General features: G+C 36.5%; 3 long non-coding RNA genes across 3 annotated transcripts; 2 read left to right on the top strand and 1 right to left on the bottom strand.

Annotated features, from left to right (window-relative positions):
• Positions 1-857: 857 nt before the first annotated feature.
• LOC113097449 (uncharacterized) lies at positions 858-1,278 on the top strand. The gene is made up of 3 exons (XR_003288854.1): positions 858-912; positions 1,035-1,097; positions 1,240-1,278. It is a non-coding gene; the product is annotated as an uncharacterized LOC113097449 (long non-coding RNA).
• A 5,212-nt stretch (positions 1,279-6,490) lies between these two features.
• LOC113097450 (uncharacterized) lies at positions 6,491-7,523 on the top strand. The gene is made up of 3 exons (XR_003288855.1): positions 6,491-6,623; positions 6,725-6,790; positions 7,340-7,523. It is a non-coding gene; the product is annotated as an uncharacterized LOC113097450 (long non-coding RNA).
• Positions 7,524-8,590: 1,067 nt separating this feature from the next.
• On the bottom strand, positions 8,591-10,073 carry LOC113097446 (uncharacterized). Its single transcript, XR_003288852.1, has 3 exons — positions 10,023-10,073; positions 9,076-9,256; positions 8,591-8,945 (listed from the first exon to the last, which is right to left on the bottom strand). It is a non-coding gene; the product is annotated as an uncharacterized LOC113097446 (long non-coding RNA).
• Positions 10,074-18,670: the final 8,597 nt, after the last annotated feature.

Raw genomic sequence — 18,670 nt, 5'->3', positions numbered from 1 at the left:
AATTCCTGACAGAAAGCACAGAGCTGCAGGTGCATGTTTTGTGTGTGTGTGTGAGAGAGAGAGAGAGAGAGAGAGAGAGAGAGAGAGAGAGGGAGTGTGTATGTGTGAGTGAGTGTGCCAGTCAGTGTCTCTTCCTGTGTGTATTTTTAGAGGGTCATAAACAGGGACTTATATGTTTGTACATGTACAGTAGATGCAGGTGTGTGTGTGTGTTTGTCTCTTCCTGTGTATATTTCTGGAAGTAAGAAGTGGGTTCATATGTTTGCTAATAGGCCTAAACACCATGGGATTTATTTCTTTATTACGTTAAATAATAAAGTAATTTGTTGTGTTTTCACTAACACAGTGTTTTATAATCGAAAGGAAAGAGGATTCATTCTGTTTTTAATGATGAACATGTTTCTGTTCTGCTCTTCTTTAACAGGGAGTCTCATCTCTGAAGAACTGCATTCTGGGTATGAAGATGCTGAGCTTCTCTCAGGTTAGAGAGCTTAAGCGCATAATCATTCCACATTTTACAAATAATAATAATAATAATAATTTTATAATGAACAACTGTAACTAGTAATTCCATTTTATATTTGATAAATGACTCAATACTATTCAAATCCTGCTGTTTACTTGTATATTAACGTTCTGTTCTCCTTTTTTAGCAAAAGAGTTCAATACTGAATATTATGATGATGTCACTAATGGCAGTGGCCTAAAAGGTCAGTGACCTTTTAAATTGATCACATGATTCATTACCAGATGACATATAATACATTTTCAGTTTTATGATATGCAGCAACAACATATCATGGCTTTTATATCCAAATATATTGTGTGTTGATGCAGAAGAGATGAAGGAAATAATACCGGGATACTATGATGATGTCATCACTGATGGACTGAAACCAGATCGTGAGACAGGTGTCACTCTCTTATTCTACAACAGCATATACAATACTTTTAAATCAAAATATTACAGTATATTTAAAACAGTTCTAAATGTAATGAATGTGTGTGTCTGTGATGAATGTGTGAATTTGTAGAAGACACACCTGAGAGCTATGATGATGTCATGACGAGCGAACACAACTCTGATATCAAAAAAGGTGTTTTACTTGATAATTTTTTAAAAATAATATCACTCTACAATCAAGATCATTACAGATAATATTTTAAATTACTTAATTTACTTAACTACTTAATGTGTTTTTGGTTTACACTTAAATTGACTTATATTTGAATTTGTAGTGAACACCCCAGAGAATTATGATGATGTCATCATTAATAGACTGAGTTCTCAAGGTTTAACAGGTGAGATGCACAGAAATACATTTTTTAAATCACCCTTCACATATTTACATGAGTATTGTTATGTGCTGGAGAAAGCTGGCTGAGATCAGGATTGAACTGCAGGAGTTTAATAGAAGTAACACACGGAAGAGAATCACAGGCAAAACAAGCACCAATACATTCAACAGCTGACAAAACACAAGGAACATTTATCCATTTTATTTTTCAACACAGAAGTCGTTTTCTGTTAATGTGAGACTTCTGGTTCATTAGCTGCTGTAGGGAAATAACGAGAAAAATAACAATAAGCAGTAAACCGTAAAATTTAATGCACTACAAACCAGTGTGTTAAAAATTAAGATTATACATTATTAAATACATTAATAATAAGGTAAGACACTCTAGTTTGCAATATCAAGCAGCAAACAAGCTGTTTTGTACTGCTAAAAATAGCTAGAAGCAGATGAGAACAGAAGCCTGACACATAACATTTACAAAAGCACACAAGAAAAATAAGGTGGATACACTGGAGAACTACTATAGCAAAAAACAAGCAGATGGGTGTAGTCAAATGAGTGGCTATGACAACTAATGAGGTTAACAATAAAGACAAACAAGGCACACAACAGACAAGGACAGAAAACACACAGGAAACATGTAACAAGTATCAGGCCCTGTCCACAGGAACATGGGTATTTTCAAAACTACAGCTGTTTCTGTGTGGTTTGGTTGTTCGTACACACACACACACACACACACAGTATCAGGTCACTGAACACGAACCTTTTTAAAAATTCCTGCCAGTGTAAAGATTTTCAGAAACTCTGATTGCAGTGTTGTTGTGGCTTCTAATTGGTCAACAGGGCTTTATTGTCAGGGTTATATAGCCATCTGATGGTTTGGCAACTTTTTCTAATCTCTTGACTGTGTTTTTGCATTTTCATGAGGAAAAACTCCTGTTTATAAAAATACCAGTTTATTGTGGACTAGGCCTCAGACATGTTTAAAAGTCACTCAAGGGAAAATGGATCCTTCAAATGATAAAGTAATTTTTAAACTGATATGACATGTTTTTCTGTCATTCTTGGTCAGAGAGAGTTCAGGAGGAGTATGATGATGTGATGAGTGTCAGTGAAGATGTGAAAAACCTGTTGGGTAAGTTATTATAACCCTTTTGTTCTCATTATATTAACATTAAATATAATTTTGATTTAGTTAATATTTTCCAGTTAAGACTTTTAAAATATGCATCCAATAACAACATTTGACCTGATTTGTACTTAATAACAGATTATGATGATGTGGAGCAGGAGGAAGAGTCGAACAAAGAAGTGGGGCATTCAGCTCAGTGATCATCCACTGCATCGGTTCAACAAATCTGAACAAAGTCAGAGTGATATTGTTATTGATATGTTAAAACTCCGGTTTTTATATCCCCCCCCTCCCCATCCATTTTTGTAACATGTTATAAAGTGTGTTTTTAACCATTAAATAAATATGCATATTGCTTGTCTGCATTTTACTTTTATATGCATCATTTATCAGACTGTATAAGTGTTGAGTTCTGTGTAGTTCAACAACCTGTAAGACATTTAAAATAGGTTCACTATAATCCACATGAATCACTTTATAATAACTTTTACAACATATGACTTAATAATAAATAGAACATTAGAACCCAGCGCAGATCATGTTTTCTCCATCAATATAAAACAAGTATAGTTGACTTTTGTCTGACGTCACAGTAATTTCATCTACACAAATGCTTCAGTCATACATGAAAACATGGTAATGTCCTGCTAATTTATGATTCTTTTAATATTCGTTTGGTCGGAGATTGTCCTTCCCTGCAGTACCGAGTCATACAACACTCAAAAAAAAAAAAAAAATTGTTGAACGAACTTAATTAAATTAAGGAAAGGTTTTCCAGGAAATTTAATTACATTGTTCCAACAAGATCTAATTTGTTTGATATGATTTGTTGTAATCTTGTTGTATAAACTTGAATTAATTTAGTCAAGACTTCTAAAAAAATATGTGTTATTCCTACTAGATAAAGTTTTGCCATCCCTAATAGAGAAAATCTTTTCAGGTTAATTAGGTCTAATTTTGCCATGCCAACTCTAAAAAATAATGCCCTGTTAACTACATTTAATTGTGTCATGTCTAATATATCTAACAAAGCCATGTCAACAATATACATTTTTGTCCTGCCTACTAGATAAAATTGCCAACATTATAATGAAAAAGTGAAAGTGAGAAAGTGACATGACATTCAGCCAAGTATGGTGACCCATACTCAGAATTTGTGCTCTGCATTCTACCATCCGAAGTGCACACACCCGGAGCAGTGGGCAGCCATTTATGCTGCAGCGCCCGGGGAGCAGTTGGGGGTTCGATGCCTTGCTCAAGGGCACCTCAGTCGTGATATTGAAGGTGGAGAGAGAACTGTACATGCACTCCCCCAACCCACAATTCCTGCCGGCCCGAGACTCAAACTCACAACTTTTCAATTGCCAGTCCGACTCTCTAACCATTGGGCCACAACTTCCCTATTTTTATAATATTAGCTAACTTGGCAGGTCCTCAACCCAACCACAAGCTCCACACTTCGCCACAATGGTAACTCGCACAAAATACACCAATATAAAGTCTTTTAAAATGCCCACATAATAGAGCATTAGACATGAAAAAGTCTCCTTATTATCACATTTTACCAAAAACTGCATAAAATAACAGCATCAACATTTTCTCTCCCCATATCCAGTCCTGTGCAAAGCATGATGGGAAGTGTAAAACTTATTTTGAGGTACTTGATTGAAACATGTTCTTTCAAAATGAAAACTTTATGTTAAACCAACGAGTGACAGTTTTAAGTCAGTTTAACATGACACAATCATGTTGAACTGAAAAATAGCCAAAATGGCATTAATTCAACATGAATTGTTCAGGTAAAGTGAACAAAACTGAAAAAACGTTTTTTTGAGTGAAAGCAGCACACAACATTACATCTTCTCACTGCTGACAGAGATAGTGTGGAGCTGGAGGTTCGTTTCGGTTGTTTGTAGTAGTCAGTATCCTCTTCATCGAGCGCTCTTTTTTTTTTTCTTATTTTATTTTAATGTTAATATCGTGTTACAGTTTAGCTGAGTGAACTCCATTAATTCAGTTCTATTATTCATTTAACAATTCAGTAGTCATCAAGTTTACAATCTCAGTCCTTTACTGTCACCAAAGGAATAGATCGGTATTTCAGTATAAACACATGCAAGTGCAGCTGCAAACTTTTGCTGTATGATGAACTGTTTATATATTTTGTCTTTTTTAATGCTCTACTAATATACTATATGCATTAATATATGTAAACTAATGTGTTCTTGACAAGCATTGCTAAAATATACTTTTGAATAATACTTTTGAATCTTTAAAATGTAGCTTACATTTGATTTAATAACTAACATGAACTCAAAGCAAGAAGCCTGCACCCCATTGCTCATATAACTTTTCTTTCCTGCAGTTTACAACACACTGAACTATACAAACTTGTGTAACCCACAGTTTCTACACTGCAAGCACTAGGTAAAGTAAATGTATACTTTAACACTTTATGAACTTATTAATTTGTGTCTTCATCATACTTCACATGAACATTCTCAACAATTACCAAACATCAGCCATAGTTACTGCCAACTGTGTCAAAAAAGAGTTAGCAAATTAAGTATAGGCTTGGCAAGGATATTGATATAACACATTTATATAACATTGATATAACACAATAAATAATTGCATTTCAAAGTGTTTTATGAACGGGGGAAAAAATCATATCGGCCTCCTTTGCCTGCACTTCTCTCTCATTCTCCTTGTCCAATTTGTTGCCAAGGAGGTATAGGGTCGCCTACGGCCTCCTGTATGCTGATCAGCCAGGGGCGGACTGGTCTGAAACTGTCCTCCATTATGATGTCATAGATGACCACCACACCATCTGCCTTACAGAAAAACTGCTTGGTAATGCTGCGATACCTGCAGGGCACAGTGACATTGTTTTTTATTCATTATGGATGTTTATCATCAGTCACAAGTGAGATTATGTTTTGGTTATGCCATAGATTACTCTAGACAACAAGCTTTTCAGAGATGCTTAAAAGGATAAGAGTACAGACTGTGGAACAAAAATCAAGAAATCAGACTCAAGCTAATAGTAAATGTCCTAAACAAGACAATAATAATTGTATTAACTCAATTCAAGGGTCCGCACACTATAGTCAATGCCTGCACACCACAATTTAAACGTTTTTTGTTTTTTTTGGTTGGTTGAATGTATACAAAATTATAAATGTATATATATGCACAAAATAAAGGCATAAAGTACTGTTAAAAAATTGTTCTTTATGAAATCAAAACGGGCAAAGAAAAAATGCAGTAAGGTAAAATGGCCACTAGGAGGAACTGTTGTATAATATTTCTCTGTGGAACATACAAGTGAATTGATTAAAAGTAACTAAATGGCTAAAAAGCTTCAGTTTTGTTTTTTGAAGATGTCTTTTGGTTTGTTTGTATCTGATACAATGAAATTCATACTTTTTAAGTGTCCAGATTATGAAATTGTACAGTTCAGGGCTGAAAGGCTATAAACTCTGCAGAAAGTGAATTGACAGTGTTTGTCTGTGCAGTGTGTGTTTGCCAGGGTTTAAATGCAGGCAGTGTGACTTCTCAAGCCCTTTCATGTGATGCCTCCTGCTTTAACAAATCAATCTGATATAGCATAATGGGCTTTAACTAACACACGAACACACATTTAAACATGATTAACTGAAAAGCCTTTAAGAAGTAAGAAACACTATTCACAATAATGATGCACAGACATCAGATATCAAAGGTTGCAAACTTTTGTGAATCAGTGGCCTTATAACTCATAACAGTTAGCAAAAGAGAGAGGAGTAATCCTTCTATCTGATCCAATATAGTGTAACGAAATATAGTGAATACAGTTTGAATGTAACACATTTTTCCCACTAAAATCATTTTTTATTGTATTATGGGTTTATGTGTTATTGCATTATTGATTTATTTCTGCTTTCTTTGAGCAATATTTGTCGATGCTGCTGTTCACTGGTTGGAGACTTTTATTTTGAAAATTTCTGTCGGCGCTCTACTGACTCCATTTTCACGTGAGTGCGCGCTCCAGAGTCAGACCGCTTCATGACGGCGACGGAAGGGTAGACTGCTCCTTCTCCTTCTCAGCCTTCGATCTGTCACAAAATACAGGCCATATAAAAGAACCGATTTTCAGGTTCAAATAAACCGTTCCAGGGCTTCGATACATTTCAAAGTGTGCAAGCACAGTGAGTGACGTAGGGCTGCTTGTGTGATTTATAAAGTATTTTATATATACATACATACGCAAATAAATGTTTTTAGGCAGTCATAATTTTTTTCTTGTCAGAAAAGCACATGGATACATTTGTGGGAGAAAAACTCGTCGAGTGTAGTCTTATCGAGACGTTTAACGGTAAGTTCATGTTCCTCTGTTTATTATACATTTTACAGATTTTACATACATAATTGATTGTCTGTACATATACTGTTTCGCACTATAGTTAAAGCTGCACTTTGAAACTTTGTGTTCAGAATGTGCAGAATTTATAATGAGCGAATACATCATTGTCCTTAATCACTTTGGTTCACCTGCAAGTGTTTATATATGGACTGTTTTAAAGCTGCAGAGTTGACCAGTAAGTTACCTGCGTGACTTGTCATAGTCATGTCTGTGTGTGCATATGCAGTGTGATCTGCACAAATATATGTGCCAATACTAGTGACAGCATATTAATATAAAACTGTGATTATATACTGACTGGAACATCCCATTGATTTCTCAGTTTGAACGCACACCATTCAACCAATCTCACTATATCATATTCGGCTTCTGTAGACCTTGTCATAAGTGAATTTAACTCATAATTACGATGAACTCAATTTCATGATGAACTTCACACAGTTATTTGAACTGAATCACTGTTATTAAAACAATCTGTATTTTGTTTACTTTATTTTATAGGTTGGAACAAACCTGGAATTCCTTAACCGAGCAGAATCCTCAAAACCCATCGAATTGTTATGGCGATTTAAAAATACCAACAGATCTCTCAGGCATTGATCATAATCAATGGACAGGTAAGGATATTCTGGACAATTTTCAAAAGGAATTGCAATTGAAAAGCATTTGAATTTTAGATGCCTTGCATGGAAACCTGTCAGTTCGTGTTGGGGTGGGACCAGAGCCATATAGAGAGAGAGTTGCGACAACGGAAGTTAAAAATGTCTGGTTGTCACGTGATTCATGTAGACTTCAAATAGTTCCAGGAAGTTCGTTTGCGGCCATTCAAACTGATAGAGAAGAGTGACAGAACTGCGATTTCTGGTAATTAGGAGTCAATAAATGCATTTTATTCTATATATTTATACAAAACACACCGACATATGTATGTAGCATGATTATGTACTTACAACGATGTTTTTAAAATATAAAATCAGGTCATTTCTGAGGATTAGTTACCGTTATTTGCCGTTATTTTAAAAACTCATTTCAGGCTAACGTTAAGTTGTAAAAACACGGGTTGCTGTTGCCTTTTTATGTTACACATTATTCTTTTTTTCACTGATCTCATGTTAACTAATGTCATATTGATGACTTTATGACTTCCAGATAGTACAGACAGGCTGGTGACAGATGATTTTCAGCTCGCACCGCACAAGGGGTCAATTAACTATAAGCAGCAGTAATTAGCATGTTAAGTAAATGTAAAATGAAGCTTATTGTTTACAATTCATACAATTACATATAGTAATATAATTGTGTATTATAGATATTCTTTATCTAATGTATAATTCTTACAATACTTATTCGTATACACAATATATTCGGGTTTAAAACAACTTAAGCATACTCATATATAAACATGTACACTGCCATTCAAAAGTAATGATGTAATTGTAATTATATATTACGAGATTACTTTTTATTTGTATTTTTATTCAAATAAATGCAATTAACTATTTACAGCAATTCATGAATACATTTCTAATAAATATAATAGCATGCCAAGCATTTTGTATGCGTCCTTTCTTTCATGTTGCTCTTGCATAGTCTCCAACATGGTTTGCTGTGCTGCATGGGGATGCTCCACTCGGTCAGAGAAAGGTGTGCGAATGTATGGCTTCCCCACTGACATAGAGAGGAGAAAATAATGGTTGGCTCAAGTCAGCAGGAGCAATCTAAATATAAATAAAAATTACAACAACTAAAATTTGTGAGGTAATTATACTTAAATTTATTTGCACTTTTTACATGGAAAATTATTTACTGGAAATAAGGAACAAGCAAAGCCTTGCAAAACCCAGGGAGCGGAGACTCAATAGTGAGACATTTGCAGGGAGTCATCAGGGTTACCTATAACTGTGCATTTAACCACCATGTGTATGTACTGTATGTGGGTAGGCAAAAACTAAACTCAAGTCACTCTGCAAGGCACATTGAGGCAAAGCAATTGGTCATAACCAAAAAATTCAAGAGTAGGCTGAGACCAGATGCTATTCCCACAATCTTTGTACATCGTCCTGTAGTCAAAAAGAGGAGGGCCCTGCTCCACGATGCACCCCTAGACCTGTGAACATACAAGAAATGGCTGCGGAGTACAGCTATGTTATTTCAGGTGATTCATATATAATAAGTACAAACTCGTACTAGTTGAAGTAAAGTGATGTGATATTTTCAATATTTAAAATTAGCAATACCATGTATTCTGCCTCAATCAGTTTCAAAGGTTGAGGAAAAAAGAACGAGGACACTCAGAGAAGGTAAAGTGACAGTGAAGAAAAAGGACATGGCTAGAGAGGAGAGACAGGGACAGGTGACACTGCCCAGTCAGCCAGCAGCAGTCAGCATTCCAGTGAACCATCAGCCAGTTACCTGGGTCTATTAAAAAAATTTAAGAGAAGAAAAGAAAAAAAAATCAAACAATGCAAAGGCAGCACTAAGAAAAATAAAGAATGAAAATGCAGCTATCAACAAAAAAAAAAAAAAAGGTCCCCTCAGCTCTCCTGACCTGCATCCTCACTGATGCTCCATCACAGAACAGTCCACTGGCACCACTAATCCTCCACCCACTAGCACCCACAGAATGTTACAGTATGTTACTTTTATACACTAACAAGTTTAAGTATATAATACAGTTTTATTATATAATATAGACAGGTAATAGTCAATGAATCACAATGACTAAAAACACTCCACCCATGTTTTTGCAAACTCAATTCAGTCTAAATGTATATCAATAGGGTGCATTTTATTATTAAGGAATTTAATACGTGTAATACGGAACAAACGTTATAACCTCATTTTTACCACTTCCACTCACCGATGTCACACGTTATATTGAACTAACGTAATAGGCTATGTAACGTTAGCTAACTTTCCCCACCCTGCAAAAAAATATGTTTAGACTCCTTTTTTTTCTAATTCCAAACACGATGGCTGAAACTGAATTAAGAGAACAGATTTCACAGGGTGTTCGTTACTAACTTTATTCAGCTCCAATCCTAGCCTAATCTGTTAGTTATCTGATAACATCCCTTAAATCTACTCATTTAATGAGTGATAATCTACTAGAAGGTTTTAATTTGCAATTTATTGTTATTAAGATGTACTGATAATATTCAATCTTATTATTTAAACGTCTTACCTTTTAAAAGTGCGTCGCAAACGGTTTGTTCTGCTGCATCTCTACGGCGCGCCATCGGTTTGCTGCTACTTCCGGGAACTATTTAGAGGCTCCACGAGCCGCCATTGCTGTAAAAAAAGCGTTCCATTGGAGTCAATGGAGTTGTCGCAACTCTCACTCTATATGGCTCTGGGTGGGACTATACCTAGGGCTTGTTTGTATTGGGAAGTATTTTTTAGTTTTTACCCCAAATCTCTCACTGTTTGCACTCACTAATGCACGTCAGCAAAACAACATTTCAGTTATGCTCTTGCATCTTATCCTATATTTTATTCCTCAGGAGAAAAGCATTTGGTTAATGGTGAATATAGTACCTGCATTTGGGGTAAAAATAACAGAATTATTTATTGTGTAAGGTGCCAAGAACATAGGGAGACCCAGGTTTCACTGTCAGTTCTTTAACACGCATCTCTCGGAGTGGCAGCTGCTTTTAGTAGTGCCTTTACCTCTGTGGTTCAAAGCGTTTGGCACAATTGTCTTTGAGTGAAGTCACCTCCCAATACAAACACGCCCCATAGTATGGTCCCACCCCTGACACGGATTGACAGGTTTCCATGTGAGACATTGGAAATTCAGATGCTAAAGTAATTGTGATTCCATTTGAATTCTGGCAGGTTACATGTGTGACACAGTGAAAAAATAGACATGGTAATTAATAACACCCCATGTACTTGTTCTCATGATGGATCTACACTAATTAGTCTGTTTCTCTCTTATTCCCAGGTCACCGTAGTGACCCGGATCCAGTACATATCCAGATCAGAGGGTCACTGCAGTCACTCGGATCCAGTACGTATCCAGACCAGATGGTGGATCAGCACCTAGAAAGGACCTCTACAGCCCTGAGAGACAGCAGAGACCAGGACAGCTAGAGCCCCAGATACAGATCCCCTGTAAAGACCTTCCCTCAGATGACCACAGGAAACAGATTATTTTTCTGCACATTTTGACTTTGCTGCAGTCTGGAATTGAACTGCTGGTTTTGTCTGTTCAGAGGAGAACTGGCACCCCGACTGAGACTGGATTCTCACAAGGTTTTTTCTTCATTCTGTCACCGATGGAGTTTTGGTTCCTTGCCGCTGTCGCCTCTGGCTTGCTTAGTTGGGGAACCCTTAATATCAAGCTATGTCATCGACTTGATTGCACAGCTGGATGATACATCACTGAATCAATGATGAACTGACTTTAACTGAAAACTGAGTGTTTACTGTTGTCCCTTTGCATTATTACACACTGTTTTCCTATTTAATACTGTAAAGCTGCTTTGATGCTCTATTTTTTAAATGTGACAGGCTTATTAATCATAATACATGGAAAATTAAACTCACTTTAATAATTTTATTAAACTTTTATAATTTGTATTTTTTAGTAGTCATTATATGCTGTGACAGATATATCATGTGCGTTACAAGCTTCTGTTTGAAAAGAGCGTTCATGTGCAGTGTATGTGTGTGTGTGCAGAAAAAAAAAACGATTACAATATAGAACAAAACTGAATTAAATTAGCCTATGCACTTTACATATACATCAGATTTGTCATGAGTCCGGACCCGGTGGTCCTCCCTCTCACCACCAGAGGGCACCACTTCCATTCTCCGGACTCATCACCTTCACCCAATCACACATTCACTCTACACACCTGGTTCACTCTGTACACCTATTCACATACTCACTCACACAGCTGTTTCCCATTTGTTCACGTGTATATAGTTTTGTCTCACACACCACTCTGTCTGGTTGCATTAATCGTCATTTGTATATGCTGTGGTTCCTGATACTTGTGTTTTGGCTTGTCACCGTCATTTGTTTCTGTTTTTTTTTTTGCCATGTTGGTCTTTTTTTCCTCATTTATAATAAAGTGATATTTCCCTGCATTTGGACCCAGACCCTGTTTCTTCCACGCCGCCGTCTCTACCGCGCCGTGACAGAATGCAACCAGCAAGTATGGGTCCAGCAGGGAGATTCCTCGATGTCCGCCAGGGAGAGCGAAGTATCGAAGATTATTCTTGGGATTTCGTGGGGGCGGCTCGGCTGTCGGCGAGCCCTTCAAGTCCCTTATGCCATTCAACACCCCATCAGTTATATTCAGGTCTATAGTGCCACCTGCTGGCGCAGTTTTGTAACTTCTTAGAGAAAATTAAGTCGTTATAACGAGAAAACTAGAAGGAAAAAAATTATAATGCATGACCTCTTAGGACTTCCGTAAATGCATGCCCAATCATTCATTAACTTGATAAATGTATTTTACTATTCACAACCAAATGTCTGTCAACTTGTGTCTGTGGAATTCGGAAATTACATGAATGTGCAGCGGTTTGTGCACATTATAAAAATCCTGTTACACCATGCAGGGACTATGCTGAAGTTTTTGGTGCCAATTCTCCTGAAGTTTGTATGTTATTTAGACATCAGACAAGAATTAACATCCAACAGTGGTCTCTGCCTAATATAATAAGTTCTTATATAACATATTTTTTCCTCTTAAATCACACAACAGTTCCATAAGAGCTTTGTTTCAATTAGATATTGTGCATTTGCCTTATCTTTATTCATATTGGAATAAACTAACAGACAATATTGTTTTGGAAAAAGGTTTAAATCACAAACAAGGTTAAGGAAGTATCATTCAAAATTATACACAGGATTTTACAATATTATAATATTATTCGGTAAAATGTAAATCTGATATTGACTTTAGTTGCTCCTTTTGTGTCAGTTGCCCTGAGACTGTGATACATTTGTTTTGGCATTGCCCTTTTGTAAAACTATTTTGGCGAAATACTGATAATCATTTTGTTTTGTCATGGAAATATGTATTATTGGTATACTGGAGAACAGTAAAAAAAACCGTAACATTTACATGATAAATCTTATTTCTTTTAAAGGCAAAATTTCATATTCATAAATGTAAGTTCTCATCCAAAAACAAAACAAAAAAAAACCTTTATTGATACTATACGATTTTCTGTTAAACAAAGCTTGAAAGTTTGAAAACGCTTTAATATTTTTATATAAATGTGTATTTGTATAAAGCCCCTCTAGTGTGAAAGTTTATTTAATGTATAATGTTTATATCATGTATAATGTTTGTCATATACATGTATATATTCTGTCTGGAAAAAGTGAGACGCTCACTCATGTGGTGACACAAGGACAAGACTCTTGTCTGCTGCTCTTTATAATAAGAAGTGTTTTGCTGCCATCTTCTGGAAGAATTACACATTACAGTGATAAGCACATAACATTTTCTTAAGTTTAATATGATGCCAAATTAACATCTTTAGAAGAGAAAACAATGTTTATTTACAGATCTTGTCTGAATAGTCTTCTGCTGTTGTACACAATCAGTCCAGTTCATTTGATAATATATTAACATACTGTTTATTTTATTCTTGATTAGAGCATCATAATGGTGAAGTAAAATCCACCTAATATTATGCACTTTTGCTTATAAAAATAACTTTAAAATGTTCAGTTTATTCTAATTTATTAATTTATAGCAAAAATCACTTTAAATTAAAGTTTCAGTAAGTGAGCAGTCAGTCATCAGTGCTTGTGTCTGCTGTGTTCAGGTTCAGGTTTTGATGCTGAATATAAGCTGCAGTGTTTCTGTATCAATCTGCTTTAAGTTTAGTGTGACTTTATCTCCACACTGACTTCTGACTGACACGAGTCTGTCCTCAGTGAAGTGTCTCTTCACGCTGGAGGAGGAGTCCCGCTCATCAGCGCTCACACTTTATTGATATATATGGAGAAAATAAAAATGCTGCTTTCTGATTTGTCCCTGATTGTGTTTGATGATTTCCTCTGTGGTGTCTAATAAGGTAACAGTGAGTGTCATTGGCAGCTGTGAGTCTCTCTCTCTCTCTTTAGGGGGCTGACAGGAGCCAGTTTCTTCAGTGTGTTTGAGGGAGCAGAGGAGAAACTTGTGCTGACAGTCAAACAGACGTGAGACGAGCAGAAGATGATGGAGGGATGTCTGAAACTTGTATTACTCTTCACTATAATCACGCTAACCAAATCTGGTGAGTACACAAATAGACAGTAAAGAGTTTAATTTAAATGTGTGTTTAAATGAGCCGTTTATCTATGAGGGACTCAAATCACTTGTAAGTGAATAGAGGCCTGTGTAATATCTAGAAAATAAGATCTGGTAACACTCATTAATTAAGAATTACATTTTATAAATTATTTGAGCTTTTACAATAAATTATGTCAGACTGATATGTTCTGGTAAAATGTTTAACCTATTTATTTAACAAATCCAATTGTTACATTTACTGAAATTTAATTTTTTGAGTAGTACCATCATTATAAGCTCTGAGTGACTGTAATAAACAGAACTAAGATCATAAAAATTACTGAGATGATCTCTGTTCTCTTAGAATCTCAGTAAACTCTGTGTTGTTTCTCCAGGTTACACAGATCTCAGGCTGGTAAACGGTTCAGACTCTTGTTCTGGTCGAGTTGAACGTCAGTACTTCAGTAAATGGGGCACAGTGTGTGATGCATGCTGGGATATGAGAGCTGCCAGTGTCCTCTGTAGACAGCTGAATTGTGGGATTGCTGTGTCTGTTGTGGAATCAGACTGGTTTGGAGAGGGAAGTGGTGAAATCTGGGCTGATGTGTTTGATTGTGACGGGAATGAAACAAAACTCTCAGAATGTTCCATCTCTTCATGGAGTCGAGCTGAATGTTCTCATAGACGAGATGTTGGAGTCATCTGCTCTAGTGAGTCTATATTACTGTAAGATTGACTGACATTATGCTACTGGAAGACTTAATCTTATACAAAATACTGTATGTATTCCCTATATATTTAAGACTGAAGATTAATGCTTGTGTCATTTAAGTTTTTAATTTACTTATGTATTACATCAAGTAAAATTGATATAAACATATTTATTACATAAATGTTTCTCTGTGGTATTTAACACATTTGCAGTATTGTATTAAAATGTCAGATCTTTCACTCAGATTCCTCTCTGGCTCTTCATGACGGTCTGGTGCGGTTGTCTGGAGAGAGACAGTGTGAGGGGGAGGTGGAAGTTTTCATCCATCAGGTCTGGAGGAGAGTTCTGCTGGACTCCTGGAGTCTCTCTGAATCGTCTGTGGTCTGCAGACAGCTGGGCTGTGGCTCTGTGCTGAACTTCTCCAGCTCCTCTTCATCCAGTCCTGAACACAGTCATGAGTGTGTGACTGGCTTCCAGTGCTCTGGGAGTGAAGCTCATCTGGGGAACTGCAGCTCTCCACAAACTCTTAACTGCAGCTCCACACAACATCTGTCAATCACCTGCATCGGTGAGAAGAACAACATCTGGGCAGATTCTTCAATTGTTCGTTATCAATAATGTGTTTTTCTGTCTCTGAATATCAGGTCGGGGGTCCATCAGGCTGGTGGGTTCTGGGGGAGACTGTGCAGGGAGGATTGAGGTTTTTCACAACGGCTCATGGGGGACAGTGTGTGATGATTCCTGGGATATTAAAGATGCTCATGTGGTGTGCAGACAGCTGCAGTGTGGAGTGGCCCTCAGTAACCAGCAGGTACCAGCCTGGTTTGGTCCTGGTTCTGGACACATATGGCTGGATGAGGTGGAGTGTGAGGGGAATGAGACGTCCCTGTGGAGCTGCTCTTCTCCAAGCTGGGGAAAACATGACTGTCAACACTTGGAGGATGTAGGAGTCATGTGCTCAGGTAAACAGTACACTAGAGGAAATGTGCGAAGTGGGAAGTTGTGGCCTAAGTTTGACTCCTAACCCTAGGTTTGTGGGTTCGAGTCTCGGGCTGGCAATACCACGACTTAGGTGCCCTTGAGCAAGGCACTGAACCCCTAACTAATCCCTGGGTGCCGCAGCATAAATGGCTGCCCACTGCTCCGGGTGTGTGTTGACTACTGTGTGTATGCGCACTTTGGATGTAGTTGTATATAGTTTTTTTTTTTTTTTCAGAAAATATACCATGTAATCATCAAACTCCATGCTGATCAGGAACGAAAGGGGTCTGAAGGGGTTTTGATTTATATCATATCATATCATATCATATCATATTATATTATATAAAATATTGATTTGAGAGTAAATTACTTTATCATTTTAAATATATACTGTCGTCATAAGAAATAAATTGTTCACTCCAGAATATAAAAGAGTCATATGGTTGCAATGATATTACTGTATTATTAATATAGAATTTCTCTGTATTTTAATAACAAATCATGGAGCTATTTTTTACATGTTTTGGTTATATGTTTTTATGCAGTCAGTGCTTGCAGCATGCATAAGCTTCATATTTAAATCACTGTTTTGGTACATATTTTAGCTTTATTACTTTTTAATAACAACATTTAATTGTTTAAATGCACATCCTTTCTCTCCAGAGTTTAAAGAGATCAGGTTAACTGAGGGTTGTGAAGGGAATCTGGAGGTTTTCTACAATGGATCCTTGGGTAATGTGTGCTGGAACCAGATGGACAGAGACACAGCGAGTCTGATCTGTCAAGAGCTGAACTGTGGAAGATCTGGTGTTTTGTCTGCTTCTACAGCAAGAGTGAAATCAGCTCCTAACTGGCTGGATAAAGTTACATGTCGACCACATGATTCATATCTGTGGCAGTGTCCATCTTCACCGTGGGGACAGAATGACTGTGGTGAAGATGAAGTGGCCAAAATCACCTGCTCAGGTTGGATGAATAATTTAATAAATAATTTAATATGGTCTCAATAATAATTTTCTGGGTGATTCTATAATTGAAGGTACATTTGTTGTCCATAGTCATTATTTTTTGTTTCACCTGCACTTATAAAATCACCCGTCTGTACATACATTTTTATATCTAATAGGGTAAGTAAACTTAAATGTTTCTGAGAATTAAAGTGAGCTTATTGGAAGAGTAAAATTATTTGTGACGGTAAAATATTTAGCAGTTTTCACACTGACAATTGGTTTTCACTGAGATGTCAGATGTATCACCCTAATATTCTGTTAACTTTTCTTTTTTTATCATGTTATAATCTCAGAGGAGGAAACTCATGAGTTGCCTCAGAGTCGTCTGACATGTTTTACCTCACCATCTCCTTACCAGAGACAGTGTGCAAGTAAGTTTATTGCATCACCTTCACAAATTTGTTTCCGATGAGAATGATGTGCGCATTGTATGTGCTGGTAGGTAAACAACATATGAACTATGAGTATTAACAAAATTTTTGAGTAATATTGTAAAAAAATAAATAAAACAAATTGATCTTTCTTGTGTTCTTTTACCTTCAGAAAGAGTGAGATTAGTAGGTGGTCACAGTCGCTGTGCTGGAAGAGTGGAGGTTCTTCATGATGGTCAGTGGGGAAACAGTGCGTGATGTTGGCTGGGATTTGCTTGATGCTGCAGTGGTGTGTAAAGAACTTGGCTGTGGAGAGGCTTTAACTGCACCAAAGGGTGCTCACTTTGGTGAAGGATCAGGAAAAGTCTGGATTTCTAATTTACAGTGTACTGGATCAGAGTTTACATTGACAAACTGTAGATTCAGTGGATGGGGAATAGAAGCTAATCATACTGAAGATGCTGGAGTCATCTGCTCTGGTAAGATCATGTAGACTTATTTCATAATTACTAATCTTTTCGTCCACAAAATTCCAGAATGGATATAGAGATTTTTGCCCCACATTCATTGCTATGTCAGGTACCTGTGAGGAGTGAAGTATTATGTATTATAAGTATTATGTGACATGCTGAATGATGATGTCGAACACACAAAAAGCATTTTTTTGGACAACATGCATTTTTTGTTCCAGACGATTCCTTTTGCGAATCAAAAATACATAGTATCTTATTCAAAGATTGATCATTTCACAGACAAAATGCATTTTAATGATATGCTGGGTGCATTTTGTTCACAATTTTTATTTCTGATATTCATTAAATGAAAACATATTCACTCTTATGTGCAAAAAAATTGCAAGAATTTTATGTGAATTTTATATATACACACACACACACACACACACACAAAAAAACCTGCTGACAATTGATGAAAGGAGTCTGGTTTAGCTTTATAAAGTAATACTAGGACAAAAATTAGAAAATATAATCATATAATCAAATATAATAATATTTGTGAATTTTTAATTTAAGGAGTCAGGCTGGTTGGAGGATCTCACTGTTCTGGCAGAGTAGAAGTGCCTCATGATTGGACGTGGGTTTCAGTGTGTGATGCTGTCTTTGACCAGCAGGATGCAGAGGTTGTGTGTAGAGAGCTGGACTGTGGGGCTCCTGTACAGGTGCTGGGAGCAGCTGCTTTTGACAAAGGAGACGCTCAGATGTGGACACAAGAGATTCAGTGCAGAGGAAATGAATCCTATATATCGTTGTGTCCAATTTCATCTTTTCTTAAACAAAACTGCACCCATGAGAATGCTATTGGACTGTTATGTTCTGGTAATAAAGCAGTAGTTACTTATTGAGAGAATCACAAACTAGTTTTATTAAACACATTTCTTGCTTTTTTTCATAATGTTAAACTAAACTCTCTGTTCTTTGTCCAGGTTACATGGATCTCAGGCTGGTCAATGGTCCTGACATATGTTCTGGTCGAGTTGAACGTCAGTACTTCAGTAA

Source organism: Carassius auratus, unplaced genomic scaffold (assembly GCF_003368295.1).
Source record: "Carassius auratus strain Wakin unplaced genomic scaffold, ASM336829v1 scaf_tig00216276, whole genome shotgun sequence".
Lineage (NCBI taxonomy): Eukaryota > Metazoa > Chordata > Actinopteri > Cypriniformes > Cyprinidae > Carassius > Carassius auratus.
Note: the sequence above shows the minus strand (reverse complement) of the source record. Positions and strands in the feature narration are given on the sequence as shown.